This window comes from Periplaneta americana, chromosome 6 (genome assembly GCF_040183065.1).
Source record: "Periplaneta americana isolate PAMFEO1 chromosome 6, P.americana_PAMFEO1_priV1, whole genome shotgun sequence".
NCBI classification, from domain to species: Eukaryota; Metazoa; Arthropoda; class Insecta; order Blattodea; family Blattidae; genus Periplaneta; species Periplaneta americana.
The window spans coordinates 163910909-163934454 of record NC_091122.1 but is presented as its reverse complement, the minus strand read 5'-3'; the positions used below and the strand labels follow the sequence as shown (position 1 = coordinate 163934454).

General features: G+C 33.8%; 2 long non-coding RNA genes across 3 annotated transcripts in view; both read left to right on the top strand.

The window, feature by feature from the left end:
* LOC138702323 (uncharacterized) overlaps positions 1–14778 on the top strand; it is a 187352-nt gene extending 172574 nt beyond the window's left edge. The window contains exons 2-4 of one of the 2 annotated variants that reach the window (XR_011332835.1): positions 12978–13139; positions 13949–14167; positions 14671–14778. This is a non-coding gene — a long non-coding RNA (uncharacterized lncRNA). Of the gene's footprint in view, positions 1–12977; positions 13140–13948; positions 14306–14670 lie in introns of those variants that run through there. The other variant, XR_011332834.1, reaches the window with a different exon arrangement.
* A 951-nt stretch (positions 14779–15729) lies between these two features.
* Positions 15730–23546, top strand: part of LOC138702322 (uncharacterized) — a 238020-nt gene continuing 230203 nt past the window's right edge. The window contains exons 1-2 of the long non-coding RNA XR_011332833.1: positions 15730–15806; positions 18643–18796. This is a non-coding gene — a long non-coding RNA (uncharacterized lncRNA). The remainder of the gene's footprint in view (positions 15807–18642; positions 18797–23546) is intronic.

The following is a 23546-nucleotide window of genomic DNA, read 5'->3' as shown; positions in this document are numbered from 1 at the left end:
TGCGCGAGTCTTGTAGAAAGTGAAAACGAGGACTAAGTCGCGAAAGTGGAATGGCGTTCGTGTTGCTACATGGGATTGTAAGGTGGTCACACAAAAGAATAAGATGACGATCATCATCACCACACAAATCATAGTGATAATGAGGACTCTGACCATTATATGTTCTTCTTTCTTATCAGTTTTAGGAAACTAGTGCCCTATCGAGTTCAGAACTGATATTGAATAGTAGTAGTAGTAGTAGTAGTAGAATTGGGGATCATCAGTGTGGTTTTAGGCGTAATAGATCAACTATTGATCAGATATTTTGTATTCGACAGATAATGGAGAAAAAAATGGGAGTATAAGGGCAGAGTGCATCAGTTATTCATAGATTTAAAAAAGGCATATGACTCGGTTAAGAGAGAAGTTTTATATGATATTCTTATTGAATTTGGTATTCCCAAGAAACTAGTTCGTTTAATTAAGATGTGTCTCAGTGAAAAGTACAGCAGAGTTCGTACAGGTCAGTTTCTGTCAGATGCGTTTTCAAATCACTGTGGGCTAAAGCAAGGAGATGCACTATCACCTTTACTTTTTAACTTTGCTCTAGAGTATGCTTTTAGGAAAGTCCAGGATAACAGAGAGGGTTTGGAATTGAACGGGTTACATCAGCTGCTTGTCTATGCGGATGACGTGAATATGTTAGGAGAAAATCCACAAACGAATAGGGAAAACACGGGAATTTTACTTGAAGCAAGTAAAGAGATAGGTTTGGAGGTAAATCCCGAAAAGACAAAGTATATGATTATGTCTCGTGACCTGAATATTGTACGAGATGGAAATATAAAAATTGAAAATTTATCTTTTGAAGAGGTGGAGAAGTTCAAATATCTTGGAGCAACAGTAACAAATATAAATGATACTCGGGAGGAAATTAAACACAGAATAAATATGGGAAATGCCTGTTATTATTCGGTTGAGAAGCTTTTATCATCCAGTCTGTTGTCAAAAAGTCTGAAAGTTAGAATTTATAAAACAGTTATATTACCGGTTGTTCTTTATGGTTGTGAAACTTGGACTCTCACTTTGAGAGAGGAACATAGGTTAAGGGTGTTTGAGAATAAGGTGCTTAAGAAAATATTTGGGGCTAAGAGGGATGAAATTACAGGAGAATGGAGAAAGTTACGCAACAAAGAACTGCACGTATTGTATTCTTCACCTGACATAATTAGGAACATTAAATCCAGACGTTTGAGATGGGCAGGGCTTATGGCACGTATGGGCGAATCCATAAATGCATATAGAGTGTTAGTTGGGAGGTCGGAGAGAAAAGGACCTTTAGGGAGGCCGAGATGTAGATGGGAAGATAATATAAAAATGGATTTGAGGGAGGTGGGATACGATGATAGAGAATGGATTAATCTTGCTCAGGATAGGGAACGTCTCTCTCGTAAACGAAGTTAAGATAATTGCAAGAAATACTCGGAGACATGATCATAGCGACGACTGTTAAAAATTAAATGGACACAAGCATTAAGAACACGCTGAAACCTCAATGACAATTCAACACCAAGGTCACTACAAGATCCGTTTCAGTTTAGAGGGAAAGAAATTTTTCAGTCTTTTCAGTGAATGCAAGATTGAGAAAGTTTTCTTACAGACAAGAATCCGAATAGGCCTATTAAAAATGTTCTATGTTCTTATACGGCTGTCAAACATGATATAGATTGTATTTTCTTCTATAATACAACGAGTGCTGATAGTTTTCCTGTAATTTAATTGAGATTAACGAATTTTATTGTCATTATAATTATCTTATTAATGAACGATTGATTTTGCTTTGAAAAATAAAAGTCCTAAAAGCACAGAGCTACAAATACATTTTTAAATTAGTACAAATATATCAGTTTTAAAGTGGGATAAGTATTACGAAAAAGTAAAAGAGTGAATGAACTTAGTTTCATTTCGAAGGTAAAGATTCGTTCTGGGCCTATGTTCCACTTAGGAGCTCAAAGAAAATGATGATAATGATTATGATGACGATAAGAAAAAGTCTGTAATCTATGAAAAACTAGAGTGAAAAGAAAATATACATACAACAAAGGTGAAAGCTAGAAATCTTTAGGATTAAGAAGGAAATTAAGCAGCATAGAAAGAACCACAAAATATCGGCGGTATAAAAAACATGTTATACACGGTTGGGACATTTGCAGCCGAAATCCTAAACAAGAAGCTATCCCTTAGTGACATAGGTCCGGATTGTCTTAAATATAAAGTAAAAGTGTCATAGCTGTCGATAAAATCATCAGCTTTTAAGTGACTGCAGTTAAGAGGGGTCGGCAGACATTCTTCAGCTTGTTGCCAAGCAAAACAAATTTACTCACTTCGCTGCCCAGACTTGTGGCAATCTCAGCAGGCTTTGCTTTGTGTCTTGTAACCGTGGTTAATCCTATAGTAAAATTTTATTGTGCGAGATCGTGCGTATTTGCTTGGTTTCCGCACAAAACCAATCCGCGGTAAGTCTAAAATTCCACCTTCAGTATTCCCAACCGAACACACATAACAATTTCCCTCTTCTTACCGCTTAAGTGACATATTGATTTTACTGCTTTAGGCTTTTAACATATTATTTTTAAGAGACGTTCAATATAGTAATAATTATAAATTGGAAACTTACCACTGCAATTTCACCTAATTTGCAATGTTAATTATTGTTTTTAAATATTTGCAAAAATTAAGTAAACTCTACAACTCCACTAAAGTTACTGCTTTTCGTGATGCAAGTAACATTAAGGAAGCCCTTTGTTTTAAGTTCGCATTTATAGACTGGGGGGAAAAAAAGACAGACGGCCTGCTGGAGTATAATAAACACAGAAAACATTTGAAAGCAACAATGTTGAAGTAGATATTTTTGTTTTGCAAATTTGCCGTCATTGAACAGAAACCAAGATGGAGATTTCATTGCAACTAATTAGAAATTCCTCTTTCAGGTATGTACCGGGCAATAAACGATCTTCGCACAAAATAATGTACGATACACGAGCGGTATGTTTTCTTTCAATTCTCGGAAATTAAAAAGCTCAACTACGTTTCGCTTTTTCAAACTATTCCTCGAACATGAAAACTTCAACATACCGCTCTTGTAACGCATATTACTATTTTACAACGAACAATTACATAATTATTACAGTTTTACTTATAATATGGTTATGTGTTCCAACATTCTTGAAGTATCGTCTCTTGGAATTACAGGACTACATAAATATCATTTATTCATTCTGCGCAAGAGCAGGACTTTCACTGCAAACCCACCTTTCTCCAATCTTTCCTATTTTCTGCCTTCCTCTCCATTTCCTCATATGATCCATACCTATATCTTAATGTCGTCTATGATCTGATATCTTCTTCTGCACCGAACTCTTCTCTCCTTCACCATTCCTTCCAGTGCATCCTTCAGTAGACAGTTTCTTTTCAGCCAGTGACCCAACCATCAGACAATATATTAAGTTCTCCTCATTCTGCAGTATTAATCTTCCCATCCTCTTCCATCTTCCCATCCTCACCAGTTTCCTCCTCTTCACTCATATTTTTCTCATCTACAATTCATTTCTTCTTCTCTTCTCTTTATTAAAAAACGATTCATCACCGTCCTAGGCCCTTCCATGTATTCATCTTTTATTTTCCAAGCGAAATTCCGAAAACATGCAAGACACGTAAGAACTTGTAGACCGTTCACCGACAACGATTTGAAAATTGACGTTTTGCTAATGGTCAAAGAGAAACCACATTCTTCTCTCCTTGAAACAGATATTTCGAAAACAACTGCCTAGAGAATATTACAAAATATCGAATATCACCCTCATAAATTCCAGATTTCGCGGGATTTGATGGAAGACGACTTTGATAGGAGGTTGCAGTTCATATTCTCCTAATTTCGCTTCTATTCTACTCATAGTTGACTGAGAAACATTTGGCCGATTTGGATGAGTACTGTTTAGGCCTACTCTTCGCATTTAAATTTAATACTAATAATAATAATAATAATAATAATAATAATAATAATAATGGCTTTATTTAACTTGGCAGAGTTAAGGCCGTAAGGCCTTCTCTTACACTCAACCAGGATTAAAACTTGCTTACATAGTTGAACATAAAACTGGATCAGAATTAAGTAATTACATACATTAGGTACATAATGAGATCAAAAGAGGTAGTTACATAAAAATTTACCTCATAAAATAAAAATAAACATATTGGAATACATTTTAATGTTGTTAGAATCAAATACGAATCACATAAAAACAGAAGCCGATAATTCAATAAAAAATGTGCACAGTATAAATAAAAATAAACACATTAGTATACATATTAGTATTAGATTACAATTAAGTAGGATTTACATAATTAAACGACAATTGAATAAAATGTACACAAAAAATAGATTAATAATAAAAAAACAACACAGTGGGATACATATTGGCGTTAAGGGGACACTCAACTATATTTTGGAACTTTTTTCCTATTTGACCAATCTTTTTCAAATTTGGAGAAAAAGTTTAATAAACACATGGAAAGTAACATGCAAAATCTCAGCTCATTAGATCCAATACTTTTCAAAATAAAAAATATTTCAATTTTTAATCAATCATTAATTGAAATATCACTTTTACTTATCATTTTTTATTATTTGGCTTTGTGTATTTGACTGTGACTTCTCAATGAATAGGGGAAGAATTCTGCGTATTGATTTAGTTCTGTCACGTAAATTCGTGTAGAAATTTAATTTTCCATTTCTATGACACTTTTTCTGCAATTTTTAAGTTGGTGTCCCCTTAAGTGATAAACAAACACGATTTACATGATTACACAATAAAAATAAGAAACAAAAAAAAATAAATAAATACAGTGGAACACATGCCATTAAATATTTGCAACGCGTTAGGTCTGGCAACTCATCATAAGATATTTTTCTAATTTACATTTAAAGGAAATTAAAGCTCGGCAGCCCTAGACTTCAGGCGGCAGAGAATTCCAGTGACGAGAAGTAGCAACAGTGAAAGATGAAGGATAAAGAGATGATGTGTGGAGTGGTATTTCTAGCGTGTTATCATATTATCATATTGTGACCGAGTATTTAAGTTATGATACTGAGAAAGATTGTGGAACCGGACAGATAAGTAAGAGGGAGTAGAGGTTTGCAAAATTCGGTATAAAAGAGAAATGGAATGTGACTTTCTCCTCTCATTTAACCTGAGCCACAATAATTTATCGAAAGAAGGCGAAATGTGATCGTAGTAGCGGACATTACAAATGAAATGAAGGCTGAACCTTCTAACATGTACCATTCATGAAAATAAAAATTATTCAGACACTCGAAGCTCCTTGTTAAGTGTTTATTTACCTGTAGCCTGCGTCGTCTTCCACTTTCTTCATCCCCCATACGCACCTGGACACGGTTCTTATCCACTTGAATGTCACTCGCTTTGAGATGCGTTGGAGTGGTGCAATAGTTAAACAAAATGAAACGGAAACGGATGGAGACGAATAAAGGTAAACGGAAATTATTTGTTATGCAACACAATCAATACACATTATTATTCCAGTTGTTCATTGGTTTTGCTGGTTGGCTTTTTCAAGGGCTGGACTCTCAGAATAGATTCATGCAGTTAGACACATCGGCCCATTGTGAGCTCTATATGCGATTGATTGTTCCCGTTCCACAGTTGGGCCCGATAGCATTTGTGAATTCCGTCCGGAGAAGTGGGTCATCCTGCTTCAGCCCTGACAGAGACAGGTCACATCCCCAGACGAGACCTGATAAACCTCAAGGTCCGTGGCTCCAAGCCCTTAAACGGGGGTTATAACGTGCACAAGTTTATAGTACTTACTGGCTTTTAAGGAACCCGGAGGTTCATTGCCGCCCTCACATAAGCCCGCCATCGGTCCCTATCCTGAGCAAGATTAATCCAGTCTCTATCATCATATCCCACCTCCCTCAAATCCATTTTAATATTATATTCCCATCTACGTCTCGGCCTCCCTAGAGGTCTTTTTCCATCCAGCCTCCCAACTAACACTCTATATGCATTTCTGGATTTGCCCATAGCTGCTACATGCCCTGCCCATCTCAAACGTCTGTATTTAATGTTCCTAATTATGTCAGGTGAAGAATACAAGGCGTGCAGTTCTGTGTTGTGTAACTTTCTCCATTCTCCTGTAACTTCATCCCTCTTATCCCCAAATATTTTCCTAAGCACCTTATTCTCAAACACCCTTAACCTATGTTCCTCTCTCAAAGTGAGAGTCCAAGTTTCACAACCATAAAGAACAACCGGTAATATAACTGTTTTATAAATTCTAACTTTCAGATTTTTTGACAGCAGACTGGGTGATAAAAGCTTCTCAACCGAATAATAACAGACACTTCCCATATTTATTCTGTGTTTAATTTCCTCCTGAGTATCATTTATATTTGTTACTGTTACTCCAAGATATTTGAACTTCTCCACCTCTTCAAAAGATAAATTTCCAATTTTTATATTTCCATTTCTTACAATATTCTGGTCAAGAGACATAATCATATACTTTGTCTTTTCGGGATTTACTTCCAAACCTATCTCTTTACTTGCTTCCAGTAAAACTCCCGTGTTTTCCCTAATCGTTTGTGAATTTTCTCCTAACATATTCACGTCATCCGCACAGACAAGCAGCTGATGTAACCCGTTCAATTCCAAACTCAGTTTAAGATTTTACACTTTCAAATAGTAACAGAGAGTACACGTCATTTTAAGTATTAAGGTCGGATAATCACATTGCGCAAAAGGTTGTTGTAATAATTGCAGTCGAATTATCATTGCGCACCATCAGATAGTTAAAGATCGCATTGTTCGTCCTCTTAGATAGCCTACAGTCGCTTAAAAGTTACTAAGTCTGGTATTACACTATCAAAGTTTTTTGACTATGTAAAACGAAAATCTACCTGAATATTTTACGTTCCTGAACCTACAAACAAAATACAGTAATAAACAACATAAATAAATATATGAAATAAATAAATAGGTAAATAAATAAATAAATAAATAAATAAATATGTAAATAAATAAATAAATAGGTAAATAAATAAATAGGTAATTAAATAAATAAATATATAAATAAATAATTAAATGTTATATTATTGTTTCACCTATTTTAAATTATCTATTTTGATATTTTAGATATGCAGAAATGTATTATTTTAAGGATACGTTATAGTTCTTTCATTTGCTTTAGAGATGAATATCGATTTCTGTAGTTATTTTCCTTTAACTGAAACTATGATAGATATGTGTATGATAATAGTGCCGTCTACTGAGAACTATCTGAACTATTTCAAAGTTTGTCCTTTTGTATATAATCTTTGGTTTTGACTTTTCCTGTGGTTAGAAAGTTACCTAGCTTACATGGTCTGAAAATTCTATACTTAGGCCTATTCTTTTGAAAGATGGGACATGACAGTTACGCGATCGAGCTTGGAACTACAGTGCCATGTTGCCAATATGGACTACCATGCTGCCAGCTGATGGAAGCTAGCAATTGTCGTTAAGATGGCTGACGTTAAAACATTCATTGACAATTGACGCGGAGGTAAGAAAAGAATACAAAAATCAACAGAGAATCAAAGACGAAACGTACCAATGCTAACATTGTGTGCACAATAAATGTCGCCCAGAGACCTATTAAGTACTCGCCAAGTGAAAACGGTAAGTTTGGCAACTCAACCGTTGTTACCATAGCAACAGGCCTACCACGCTATGTGATATTCAGTTGTTTTTCTGATCCTGTCATGTCCCATCTTTAAAAAAAAAAAAAAAGAATTATAGGTGGTGTGTCTTTGAACGACAATATACACTGGCGTTCAAAGATATCTGGCCTACAATTTTCTGATCGTGTACACTGTGTTCAAATACACTCACCAAGAATTGTCTGACCATGTGAGCGAACTTTCTAACCACGGGATAAGTCATAACCATAGATATAAAAAATTGACAAACTTTGAAATAGTTTCTCTAGTTCTCAATAGGTGACACTAATATTGGGACGAGTAAAAAATTGTTCGGGAAAATAGTGATGTATATTAAGTATACGTTACTCTCATAATTTTCTGTATCAACGGTTTCCTGCTAAATCTACAGTAGTGCTTTTTTTACAGTGATAAAGAGAGATGACATTTTGAATTCTATAATGCCGGTATATTTATGTACTATTGGCAACACTGTCATCGTCACCATCTATTCATATAATAACTAAAGAATCCACACCTGCACCAAGCCCCTACAGTCTCGGTTGCGCGAAACGAGGAAACCGGGGCAAATTGAACGCTGCGCTTGCCGCCATATTGTTGGAGAGCAGACAAATAATAGCAGTGCGTAAGTCACGCAATTTAACGCTGTGATGATCTAAAATTGACATATTATGGCCATTTTCGACGTTTAACGTAAAATTAGGACGAAATAAACATATTCAAAGTTTCATTGATATGTGTTAGAACATTAAAGAAAAGAAAATACGTATGCAGCAATTTATAGAAAACATACTGATACATCCATAAATAGGCCTACACAATACACATTATAGATTGTATAATTTTACGATAATAAGCAAATTGTTAGGTTTCAGAGAATCTAAAATTATATTAACATATTAACTCTTAGATCACAAGACATAAATATATGCACCTTGATTACACAAGTTCTTGTTATAATCAAATTCCTAAGTGAAATAAATATACGATAATCAGTATAGACTTGTTGTTAAGTTTTAGAGAATCAAAAATAAATTATATTGCCGGTACTTTTAGACCACAGGACGTAAGTAACCACGCAAAATATAATACATTGCAAACAATAGGTAACGTGAAGACCTAAAAACTAAACAGTCACTTTATGCAAGATAAAAAAACCACATACTTTTTATGTGTGGATTTTTTACATATTGTATTTTTATTTTAAATAAATAAAATAGATATAATATCATTGCTTGTGGAGTGATGGTACATAATTTTTATGCACATATACAATATCAATAAGATGTCATTCCTTGCTTTTGTTAATAAAATATATCCGGCAAAATGTAAAAGAGTTATTTATAGGTGAACTCTGAATCATAAATTCACAAAGAAGGCTTAACTATTATAGCTATTCATTTATTTATTATCTGTATATTTATTTATCCATATATGGATCTTGAATGAAAGTTTATTATCTTGCAGATAAATTCATTTACATAATAAAAACAAAAAGTTATCGTTCCACTAATGTTTTAACATCTGATGTGTAAGTCTAAATAATTCACTCAGTGGGATTTCCCTACAATCTGATATACCTGTACTAACAATTAAGTATTCTTTATTGTCGTAAACTACTGATTGATTTTTAATGATATTGATATTGTAACAACAGAGATAATATTATATCGCACCTTTTGCAAATAGCTTGGAAAATTAAACAGGGATGGTATTATCGCCGCGCTCTCATGGTTAACATTCGGCAGGTCTTTGAGCGGCCTCATGCTTTCGGCAGGTCTTTGAAATTTAATAGTATTATTGTTTTCAATTTCTTGTGTCGCCGCTCCAATCACTCGCCTCAATTTCAATAATGCAACCAATAAGCTGCTTCAATTATCATTAAATGACACTTACTTGTCTAATCCACGTAGACTTAACCCGAGGTTGCAATGTCTTGTGCTGAGGACGAACATTAAGGTATGTGATTAAAAATTATTATTAAAGAGTTATTATTAAGAGTTAAGAAAGCCAACGTACTCGTATATGAAATAATAATAATAATGATAATAATAGTAATAATAATAATAATAATAATAATAATAATAATAATAATAGCCATTTAACAATATAACAAACTATCGAGAAAGTAGACGTGACAACGTGACGCTTAGAGTGAAACCTACAGAGCAGCAATCGGTCGGCAAAATTATTTTTTTAAACCACACTGCATGTTATTGTATGATGCCGACATGTTAAGCATGAGTCCGCGGCGATAATATATCATCTTTCAAAATTATATTGCCATTACTTTCACACTATTCACTAAAAACACCCGAGACAAAACAAAGGACAAGTATGACAATCGTGTTTACCGCTCTATTTCTACCAGCAGCATGGCGGCGTAAACATGCGCAGACTGGTTTCAATTTTGGACAGCACACCAGCGCTCTGTGTGAGTCTAGTATACTATTATAACGTCTTTGACCTGCACGAACAAATTATCGATCACTATCGATTAATAGGGGTCAGTTCAATTATCTTTGAACGCCAGCGTACATCAATTTTCTTATATGCTTGTATGATATTTGATTTTAGAAATGACCATCACAATAATTTGAAACGTAAGACAATAAATATTTAAATTATACCTATAATTTTAAAAGTATTATACTCACTGGCTAAAAGGCTTCCAACGAGGGGACCGAGGCTAAAATCAAGTCGAAGAAGAACATTATAGAACTGTCAATTTGTATTGCATCAAGGCCAACGGTCATCCTGACATCCTTTTCGGCAAAGTTCGGACGTTAGTACAGTTTACAATCAGTTATATACAATTTCCACTTATAGTTGCAGCGATTCTTAAATAGACCATTTTAATTTTTATTTACAATATCATGAATAATATCATCTTATAAAGACCATGATTTTGTAAATTGCTACAATACATGCTAAAATCCTTGAAGCACATTATAGTGGAAGAAGAAGAAGAAGAAGAAGAAGAAGAAGAAGAAGTACTCGCTATGACGTATTTATGTCACATAATCAAGGCTAGTGTTTATGTGAGCTAGTGTTGCCAACTGGACGGAAATTCCGTGAAAACTGTCGGAATTTCAACGTAGCGGATGGGAAAAGAATGACTTTGACGGGTGACGGATTTTCTGGCGGAAATTACGATCTACATCGTTTTTTTTTTTTTTCCTTTTTAAGTGCTGTCATTTTTAATTGTTTAATTTTGGGGGGAGTATAGGGCAACCTAGCACATAAACTAGAGAACTAGAGGCAGATGATGCGAATGAATTATTATTTTAATCAAGATTGGTAAGTAAGTTGTGTTAAAATTTGCTTTTCATTTGTATATAGATATATTAAGTATTATTATTATTATTATTATTATTATTATTATTATTATTATTATTTAATTTTGGCGGATTCAGACGGATTTCCTGGTGTTAGACTGACGGGGATAAAATTTATGTATTGGCAACACTGATGTGAGCTGTAGCCCGTAAATATGTGTGTGTTTGTGTTTTTAAATGATTTTTAATAAGTTATGAATAAATGTATGTATAATTCACAGGTAAATTAATATAGTTTACATTTTATATTGTTTATTAAAGTTTGTTAGGTATATTTATATTGTAAAACATAGCAGTTATATTATTCGCTAATTAAAGTTAGGTTAAGTATTTGGAAATTGATAGTAAAGACATATATAATAAGATGTATAATATATTAGGTACAGTAACTATTAAAATATAGATCTATACTAGAATTACATTAGCTCAAAGCTATTATCAATTTTATTAAACTAATATAGGCCTACTGTATTATTAGGTTATAATGTCTTGTCCTGATGAAATGAACTAATCACTTCCTTTTTTTTTCAAGTGATCGGTACAACTTTTTCTAATTTCTGCTGCTTAACTTGTGATTTTGTATTATAATTGAGAGCATGCACAGCATATTTTCATATATTTTTAATATGTGGTGAATCTTGGAAGACAAGCCTCGTTAGTGTAGTGTGTTTATGGGATGGGGTCATTTAAACCACCTAGTCAGTTTTTGCTTTTTGGAATCCTTGCTTTCTTTCCCTAAAATAAGTGATATACATATTTAATTACGATTTCATTTTGTGAAGTAATTTAAAGAAATAAATCTCGGGTAGTAATAGGCAGCGTATGAATTGCGATCGCAATTGTTTTTCTTTATCTCATGATGATAGAAGAGGCCTTGAAATTGAACGATTATGGAACCCGAATGCATGACTGTTTCTATGACATGGAGCATACAAACAAAAGGCGAAATACCATTTAGCGATAAAAGTACTATTGGAGCGGGGATAATAGCCCTAATCTAATATCAAATATTAAATACAAGATATTGTTGGCGTAGGAAAAAATATTTTGAAACCATTTGTCAGATAAAGCTGCAGGTAATGGCTACGGCTTGAAATAAAACTTAATTAAATCTTAATAAGTCTACAGCAAATTTTCGGAATTTTCGAGTTATCGATTCGAAGTTGTCTCGTAACCTACCCATAATTCATTGCGGCCACCTTATTGCCGCCATACTTCAAAACATTGATGGAATTTCTATGCACCTACTCTTATTTTGGTATGTATGGACAATATTACTAAAATACCTAGGGTATTATTCCTTCACGTATAGTGCAAATGTATTCTAAAGAAAGAAAATGGCATAAAATGAACGATTATACTTCTTTATCTTCATAATTAAAGAAGCAAATATTAGAACCTAGAACGTATGCATGACGTTGCCTGGGTTATCTAGAGAAAGAGGGAGGGAGATATAATTCCTGTAGGAACATATGAGACCCACCTATTCACCCTAAATACCACAGCTTCTTTTATAGTAGAAATTGTAAACAAAGTAGGAAAAGCATCCATTTAAATAATTGTTTTGAGGTTATGTTTCAAATTAATTGAAGACCTGAATTGACAAATATCTCAAGTTCAAAATTTACCCAATTTGACTTTTTACCTGTCATGGTGTCGCTGTGTATGCCCATCTGTCATCTTGTGGTCTTCTACATGGCATACCCATCTCCGTGGCTGCTATGTCCTTCAGACCGCTACTTCTTGTGGCAAATAAATTACCTCTTACCTTTGAAAAACCATATACATTAAAAATAAACTAAACTTGTCCTAGTCCCCATCTTTCCTGACTATGGAGTCGATATTCATTCCCAAGACTTTAAGGATGTTTTTATTTACAGGTGGTCGAGAACTGGCAGACAAATTTTGACCAGACACGAGTCCCTTAGCCTCACTTCTCTTCCAAGGAAAGTCACGCTAGGACATTCATCGCCCTCGTCAGGATCTGGAATCCAAAAGCCAGCGTTGTAAACACCTCACCACAGACATGCTGCCTGTTATATGTAAGTGAAGTCTGGACATTAAAAAGAACCAATTTTTGAAAATTAGATTTTTCTAAAAAGTATGTTCCAGGGACATTGCCAGCAACAAAAGACTTAAGATCTTATAATTAATTAGCTTTAAGTAGCATACTATAAATTATATATTTTTATATTACTTTTAAATAAATTATAATGTCTTATTAAAATTTCTTTTCACGGGATTTTCATTTTTTAGATTTACTGCGTTATTTATATCAGATCCTCAACTATTTCCACCGAATTTCTAATCCACATCTGGCCAAACAGATAACTTTTATGAAAAAGTTTAACTGCAGAAACCTTTTCAACTCTCCCTAAATCGCAGGAAGGAAATAAGAGACATTAATGAGCAGGTAGAGGAAAGCCATTTACATACAAAAATAAGTGTACTATAGAATACTATCTTTAAGGCCTAAGCAATGTTTGGCAAAAGATCCTTCTCTTTCTCCTTGATAACTGCAGTATTGCTTACATGGTTAAATGCTAAAAATGTACTAGGTAGATCGGAAATAACTCAAAACAATTATTTTACAGAATATTATTTTGGTTGGGGCGTTCAAAGTTGGCAGATAGTTAGTTTGAATCTTACGCTACGGACAGCAATGGTTCGATCGGGTGTCATCCTGGCGGAACGAGCTATAACTACTGAGTAAAATTGGTGCGTTTTCTACCATCGTTTACTTGTGAAGGGCAGCGAGATGTAGTTAAATTTTTGCGAAAAACTAAAAATATACAGGGAAATATTGGAGGTGTATGGCGTTTGATTGTCTGGATCATGAGAACTTCTCCAGATGGTGCAGGTTCTTCGAAGAAGGCGGCCGGCGAAGCACGTTCCGGCCGACCAGTGATGGCTGCAACACCACCCAATGTCAGAGGCATTAAGGCGGGAATCAACCACCCTACAGTCCAGACCTCGCACCGTCTGACTGTCACCTCTTCGGACCAATGAAGAAATTTCTAGGAGGCCGACGCTTCGGTTCGGATGAAGAAGTGAAATTAGTTGTACGCAGGTGACTATACGCCCAGAAAACGGGGTTTTATATATATATATATATGTTTATAACAGGGCAAAGCCCCAATTACAATAGGCAGTACAGATATTTGTTTACAAAAACATAGAATTGCATATAACATGAAAAAAGAGATAAAACAGATACAAATGCAAGTTACAAGTGTAATTACAAATTAAAAATTAAAAAAAAAGAAACAAAGAGATACTTTAGAAAGTTGATTATTAATGTATGCGTACACTTATTCATTTACAATTTATTTATACAGTTTTACTTTCTATTTAAATACACAATTTTTCTTTTAGTTAATAGTTAAGTGCTTGCTTATTTATCTATTAATTTCTTTTCTTTTTTCACTTATTGTATTCCAAAGATCTTACAACAGCCTTGTAGTCTATCTTTGTAATGTGAAACAAATAAAAATTGTACAAACTTATGTAACACAGAGCAAATACATTACTCGACTTTCACGGAGAGCCTGAAAACTCTAAAACTTTCGTAAGGAGTTCCAGAAGGAGACCACGAGTGACTTGGGAAGACATCATCGAAAGCAGTTTAGTGCCAAGTGAGGACACGTGCTATGGATAGGACTCGTTGCCAAGCTCTTTGCACACATTTGGGTAAAATATGACTGACGAAGTGAAGTAGGTAGCCTACATCAATTCAATTTAAAAGTATAAACAATTCATTATTGAGTAGAAGGTATTAGTATGTAGAAATTTTGTTAATTGTCATCTAAACTTTTCCTCCTAGACTTCAAAATTCAAGATAATTTTATTAGGAAGTACACTGAAGACGGCTTACTTGAATAATTAACTCTTTTCTAACAGCTGAGACCAAGAGAGATCTGATTTTTTTTTGTCTTGCATTAAATTTATGAATTTTTCTATTAATACTAATTGCATCTTGGTATTTAACAGAATACATTATCAAGGAAAGAATATACTCAACATGTTAAGGTCAATATTTTTAAAATTTGGATAATTTTTGAGTGTCCTTTTATTCACATTTATTTATCCTCGGGGCTTTCTTTTGTAAAACAAAAATATGTTTAGTTTCAGAAGAATTAGCTCAAAATATTTATCTGTATTTTATTATGAAAATGCAGATGACAATCGGAAGGTGATTGGAGTGAAAGGATGGACACAGCTGGAGGGAGGTCAGAGTGGAAGAAAGTTGTTGAGAAGGCCAACCCTACTCTTCAAAGAGAAGGAGGAAAAAAGACTTTACCTATAGAGTAAAAGTACGTATGCAAAATATATTATTTCAAGTGTTTATATCGCCAATAGAACATAAGGGCCTTAATGCATGACAATAGATACAAGTGCAAATGCTACAACTTGTTTTATGGACTTGAAACTTGAGAAGAATAAGTATGTAAATCATGTTGAGTAGCTATAAAACTAAACGAAACACTATCACTAACCAAACTGTACAACAGATGCTCAAAATGAGAACCATTCACAGCCAAAAAATGTCTCAGTCTATCACGAAAACAGTCCATTGTCTTTCTCACAGTTACATGACTCATCTGTTTCATCTCATATCTAATTTTTTGTTTCAGATCTTTCAGTATTTCTTGGTTTATCCTGATACGCTCTGGAACTTCAAGTAACCCCAAAGGAAGAAATTCATGTTGGTAAGTAAAATTTAATGGACATTCGGAATATGTAAATCTTAACATATGGTGCCATATAGTAAAATAAAGTTTACTGTGACACTCTGTATGTCTGAATAACTAAAAATTTCTTGAACACTGTTATCATATTATATGATTTGTCTCCAAGAGCTTTTGTATAAATAAATAAATAAATAAATAAATAAATAAATAAATAAATAAATAAATAAATAAATAAATAAATAAATAAATAAATAAATAAATAAATAAATAAATAAATAAATAAATAAATGAATGAATGAATGAATGAATGAATGAATGAATGAATGAATGAATGAATGAATGAATGAATGAATATACATACATACATGAGGGGTTCAGAGCAAAAGTGGACCAAGTCCATAATTTACTGTTCTGAGAAAAAATAATATAAAGTTAAAGTAAAACATTTAATTGCAGATGAAGAAATAAACATTAATTTTTTTACAGTGATAAAGAACAAATACAAGCTAATCTAGGATACACTGTACACTGATATTTTCATTTATATAACATTTTGTTTTTACAGTTTATTTTCAATTTATTGGACATGGTTCACTAGTGTACTGAAAAATTTTCACTTCTGACCTCAAACGTAATTAAACCTGCTTCTCTATTTCTTTTCATATTCTAATGTGTTCTCTTTAATTATTTTTATTTCTATTTTGTTTATCATAACTACAAGCCAACAAGCAAGTTCACATAACATTGCTTCTTCTTCTTCTTCTTCTTCTTCTTCTTCTTCTTCTTCTTCTTCTTCTTCTTCTTCTTCACACAAATACCATTTAATCCCCACTTACTGAATAATCGTATTCATGCAAATCTTGCTGGTTGTTTTATGATCTTTCTGTTGTACCAAAGTCCGCAGTTTGAAGATTGGTGTAGTATGTTTGTAACTAACCTCTGATTCTTATAAAGTAAGCCTACAGTTCCTGATTGAGATTGGCTAGTGAGTTTAGTTCATTTCCTTTTCTCTTCTTTATAAAATTTACCTCACTGAGTTCCACCAATTCACTTAGTCTCTTTAAACCTCACTGTCAAAGACATCTCTCTTTCATACCCCGTCCATCGAATTTTTAAACAATTTACCTCATAGCCACCAATAGTTTGTTTCCTGTTTGTAATTGTCTGTTCTAATGAGTTAGTACTTATAAAATTTTCTCTTGTCATTACGAGACTTCAAATTTTGGTTCTTTGCATTTTGCAGATTTTACAATATTGAACCAATCCTCTGGGCCATAGATATACTGCGTCTTACTTACAGCTTCCTCTACTAGACCGAAGTCAGCATCATTCGGTACAAATGAATGGCCTGACACCATAAATTTGTGGTCAATTATTTCCACCTGCACTTCTGTCTCTTTGCGAGTAATGGCTCTGATAAGCAGGAAAAGATCGTATATGGTTAATAACATCACTGTCATCAATTTTGTTCACAGAGGTGTTTTTATCTGTCACAGCAAATGCTTCTGGTTTTGTCAGAACTCTGTATAACCTTACGCATCATATTTGGAATGTAGCCAGAAAAAACTTTTGAACACCCTATACTTTCATTAGAAATTCTAATAAAATACTTGAAAGTGTTTCATTTAGATGTGCTGGTATTGTCACGCGGGCGTGATCTCTGGCATTTAGCAACTTGTACAAGGCCACAAAGGTACACATTTCGTTTAGAAAAATCCCCAAAATTCCAAAATGAAGTGAAACATTTTCTGTGATCATTCACACTATTTTTTTCTTTGCACTTTCGTGGAGAGTTGCAGTTTAACTCATTATCAAACATTTTTGCAGGAATATATATGCCTTTTCTTACTCACATATATTTGACCATTATTCCGATTTTTTTCCCTTAAATTTCTTTTACAACTCTCTTCATTCTTGGTCCTTTTCCTTCCTTTACTTTCATTTTTATTGGCATGACGTTGTCCCTCTGTAGTGAGTCTGCTGGCAGGTTGAGTCAACATGAACGACAGTATCTCCTCCTCCTCCTGTATCTGTAGTTACATAGTTGAATGTAGTACTAAACTACCTTAGATTTAAGTTATTAAAATATAAAAATGAGAGACAACTGAATAGCTAAAAACTTAACCTAAATTGTATGTTACTGTGAATAATTTTTATTAAAATGGAACTTACCTTTATTTTCTTCTGAAGAGCTTGAATTATCAGTATCTGGAATGTAATCGGACTCCTCTTCCATTTCTACACTCTAACTTTATAAAAGTAGCACAAATTAATAAGTATATATTATCCCAATATTCTAAAAAACAACACTGTTATGTAATCCCTCCAGATTTTCTGTAATGTGTTCAGCAAATGGACTTGGTTCACAATTGCTCTGAAAGAATGTGCTATTGTCTCAGGGCATCAAGTAACTACTTCACGCCGCAGACTGAATATTCAACTATGGACTTGGTTCATCATTGCTTTGAAGAATTATTGATATTTTGAACCAAACAGCACATATAACTAGGATTTTCCATTTTTTGGACTTGGTCCACTTTTCCTCTGAACCCCTCATATATATATATATATATATTTTTTTTTTTTTTGTAAGATTAAAATTTAAGAAGTTTTGAGTAATATTCCAAACTTAATTAACACTCTGTATATCTGTTTATTTAAGTACTGGTTTATTGATATTAGTATTTTAATTCTCAATTTATCTACTCTATTTATATCCATTTCATATTTTACAGTCAGTGATTTAGTTGAAGTCATTTGCTTTTGTGGTAGACATAAACAGATGTAGCATTCATTTACGTAACCATATTATAATTTTATATATTTCATTTATTACGAATTTCTCTATTTACAGGACGAAGTAGTAAACATAGCAGACTGCCTGTAACACATTCAGCAGGGCGATGCATATAGTCCTGCCAATATATGTGGAGGTGAACTTCCCAAAACAGCCTTGAAGAGGATGGTAGCAGACAGTCGTTGACAAGTCAATTACCTGAGCAGTTCCGGTAAGTAAAATTTATATTACCCACAGTTTGTATATTTCATCACCATAGGCTTAGGCCTACTGGTCTGCAGTGGCGTAGCATGAAATTTTGAGCAGGGGAAGCTAACTCAAGTTGTCTTTATTGCAATATGAGAAAAATATGTATTACAAAAATACAGTCTTAAAATAAATAGTAGTCAATGTCAAGTCAGCAGTCGAAGATTGGTTGGAACATCGTAAGTAACACCAATAAGGCATGACCTCAAATGATACGTAGTAAAATACGATTTCACGGTTTACACATATCTCTTAACAAATAGACACGTATATGTATACCATTAGCTCACTCCCTGTCATACTAGAGAAATCACAATATTAGTATCATTACGTAAGTATGCGTCTGTCTTTTGGTTGTGTCCTTCATTGACAGCAAGGGAGTCGGTCATTTGTTTTTTAAATCACGCTTTTGTTCGTAAGTCAGTCTTGATAATACAATTGTCCTAAAAAAATTGAAGTAGGCTAAATTAGTGTCAGGAACTGTTATTTCGCTCATTATTTATTATATCAGCCACAATGCACACTAACACTTCAACTGAACACAACTGACGAAAAGGGATAACTCGGAAACTACTTATTTCAAATGTTAAAGCTAGCTTCTTGCGAGCCTTGCAACTAGGGTAGTTTAGTTAGAAAGGGATGGAAAATCTGCGGGGTGGATTACACAGAAGAAACCAGTCTGCTTGGAAGCTGGTGTGTGCAGGCTTCGTGTTTACTGCCGCATCATAAATCATCCTGAGCTGCTGCATCACAATATTTAACGCGTAAATATAAATTCTATTAAAATTAATAAATAATTTTCTCCATAAACTGCAGGTTTATTATGAAATTATTATTAACTGGGGAAGCTGAGCATTTTAGCTTACATTGACGCTACGCCACTGCTGGTCTGTTCGAACTTCACAAAATAATCAAAGCTACTCTCTGAAAGCGCTTCTTTGATCTGCCTACAGTGCGCCTTCCTCTTGATGTATAAGTTATAAGCTTGAAGTGAGATACGTTAGTTTTCCATTCTCTGTAAATATTCATGTCACTTGGTTATGTAGTGTTCTATTTGTTGTATTATATTTATAGTATTAGTTCTCCCCGTATTTCTTAATTTTTTTTGGTGATCCAATAAAGAGTAGCCAGCGAAAGATCGCAACAATATCATTTCTTCTGCGTTCGGTTCTCCTTTCTTGACTTTTAGTTAGGGTCAAAGTTTTCTAGCCCTATAGAAGCACAAGCTCCATCATTACTTCATAACATTTTAAGACTAATGGGTGTTCATTTCAAAGTGTGTCATGACGTCACTGTCGTGAGTCAGCGATTTGAAGCGAGTTTCAGCTTTTATGTCAAAGAAGTTGCCTGTTAATCAAGGCGTTCAATCTGAACTTGAAAACGTGTACGGTATGACTTGAACGTCGTAGCAACAGATGGCGGTCTGTACGGTCTGTGTGCTACCATAACCTCTTTCGAATTGTGTTTTGCGCGGCCAAGTCGTACGCAGAGTATTTGTTATCATCGGTTGCGTACGGCAACATTCCACAACACAAATCAAATGCTCCGTGTCCATGTTGACCGTCGAAATTAATGTCAACAAATACTGTACGTAAGTAATCGTCTTCACCCTCTCCTCATATCACGACAGTAAGAAAAAAAAACTCACCCCAGTACGTGTTTCCAAACAGTTCACATTCCTGCCACTACTGGAGTTACCGTACGTATCGGTAAGTACTCTTCAGAATGAAGGCCGTACTTGCTAGGCAACTTCTCTTGCACATAGTTAATACACCTCTGCGGAAGTGTAGGAAGATTGAATTGTCTAGGCTCATCGGCTAGCCACATGACGGCATACAGCGAGCCATGACACACTTTGAACTGAACACCCAGTATATCTTTACTTACGTTCTTGAGTAAAGACATTTTTATAGTTCTGATTAGCTGTCTAAATGGAGGTCTGTTTATTTTCTGAATTTTTAACATTGGAGTATGAAATAATGCATCCTAATCATTAAAGTTCGAATTATTTTCTATAATTTTGTTATCTATTACTGTATTATTTTTGTGATGGATTATTTCCGTCAAACCCAAACAATTATTTTGTTTTAGTAGGCCTATAGACATTTTAAGAGCATAATAATTATTCATCACTCTTTTGAATTTAAACACTGAACGTTGTAAAATTTCGTATGTATGTACAGGGGATGGAAGTGAAAGGGACGATTGGGTACACATAAATGAATAGAAAACCTATATTACGTTTTGTGATTAAATGCACGGTTAATTAGAACATCAAGTTTTGAAGTTTCAGCAGTCTGGAAACATCGTCGCTAACACACTCTACTCGTATACAGATGTAAGAGGTCAACGAACTCGGTGAGTTTCCGTACGTAAGCTGCGAAGATATTGCCAAGCGTTCGCTTCGTGCAATTGTCTGAAGTTAGGGGTTTTTAAAATTAAATTTACACGAAAACCGTGCATGCTATTGAAATACGCCAGAGGGATAAATTTTTCTTTATTAGATTTCCTATCGATATGGACAAAAATCAGGATCCTACTCGCAATAGTTACCAAATAAGAGGTTGTTAAACATTTTTTTCTGAAAAAAAAAAAAAAAACTATGAACGTTCCACCAATATGATATTACAGTTTTTTCTTGCATACAACATGAGCTATTCGCTGTGGAAATCTGCAGGCTATTTCACTTCCGCTCTTTATACAGGGTTAGTTAAAAGTCCCGCACCACCTAATTAACTTTTGAAGTATATGGTTCAGTGACATGAAACTTGGTATGTGAGGATAACCATATACTAAGAACTCAATAATGATATTACAGAGTTTTTTCTACTTCCGGTTTAACCAGAAGTAACTCCAACTCTCTTATTTTAAATTTAACATCCAATATATTTTTTTTATTTTTGAATAGTGCTCATTAAGAGCTTTTCAAAAAGTGCCCACACTCGATACTTCTGTACAAATTCAGTCTTGCTAAGTCAAGAAAACAGAAAAGTGTATCGAATATTAAAATAATAAAATACTCCTTCCCTAACAAAACAAAACAAAGCTAGCTCATCTTCTAAATTGTGTGTTCAAATTGGTAGCCCTCAGCTGCTTTACAATGTGTCTCTCGATCACAGAAACCATTTAAGGAATGACTTAACCAGGCTTTAGGAATATCTTGCACCACTTCCATTTTTATTTAGCAACACTGAATTTGTACAGAAGTATCAAGTGTGGGTACTTTTTGAAAAGCTCTTAATGAGCTTTATTAAAAAAAACATATTGGGTGTTCCATTTAAAATAAGAGAGTTGGAGTTACTTCCGTTTAAACCGGAAGTAGAAAAAACTCGATAATACCATTATTGAGTTCTTAGCATATGGTTATCCTCACATACCAAGTTTCGTATCACTGAACCGTATGCTTCAAAAGTTATTTAGGTACTGAATTTATTATTTTAATATTCGATACAATTTTCTGTTTTCTTGACTTAGCAACACTGAATTTGTACAGAAGTATCAAGTGTGGGCAATTTTTGAAAAGCTCGTAATGAGCTTTATTCAAAAATAAAAAATATATATATTGGGTGTTCCATTTAAAATAAGAGAGTTATAGTTACTTCCGGTTAAACCGGAATTAGAAAAAACTCGGTAATACCATTATTGAGTTCTTAGTATATGGTTATCCCCACATACCAAGTTTCATATCACTGATCCACATGCTTCAAAAGTTATTTAGGTAGTGCATTTATTATTTTAATATTCGATACACTTTTCTGTTTTCTTAACTTACAAGCACTGAATTTGTACAGAAGTATCAAGTGTGGGCAAATTTTGAAAAGCTCTTAATGAGCTTTATTCAAAAATAAAATATATATATATATATATATATTTTGGGTGTTCCATTTAAAATAAGAGAGTTGGAGTTACTTCCGGTTAAACCGGAAGTAGAAAAAACTCTGTAATATCATTATTGAGTTCTTAGTATATGGTTATCCTCACATACCAAGTTTCATGTCACTGAACCACCTGCTTCAAAAGTTATTTAGGTGATGCGGGACTTTTAACTAACACTGTATATTCATATACAGGGTGAGCCGTAAGTAACGTCATTAATTTCAGGGAGTTATTCTTTTAGATGTTTTATGCTCGACCATGCCGAAATGTAGTAATTATACACCTGGTAGCAGTCCTTTAATGCATGTCATTAAAGTACACCTATTCATTAAAGTTCAGGTTTTCGATTATTCTCGGATATGCAATCGAAAGACAAGGGAAACGTCACGGAGGCTGGAAATCCAATACTGTCGCAGAAGGTTATGTTCTGTTACTATAATAATTAGCGTTAATTGTAAATAATATTCAAATAAATTCAATTTGTCATCTCGTTTTTCAATGTCTAAATCAATTTCAAGGTTATATCAAGATTAATGTTTATTTTACTCTCTAGATTATATCAAGGTCAATGACATTTTTTTCTCGGAAAAAATCAATACTTTCGCGTCTGCGAACATCTCACAATTCAGGAGCTATGAACAAGGTCACTTCCGATCTTCTGTCAGATACAAATAAAATGTATACTTCTGAATAATTTAAAGTTAGAAATATGGTCGAGCATAAAAAGTCGCATGAAACTTGCCTATAATGGTAATTAAGACGCTCGTATGAAAATTATGAAACTCGCTTGCGCTCGTTTCATAAACAAACATACTTGCGTCTTAATTACTATCATTATA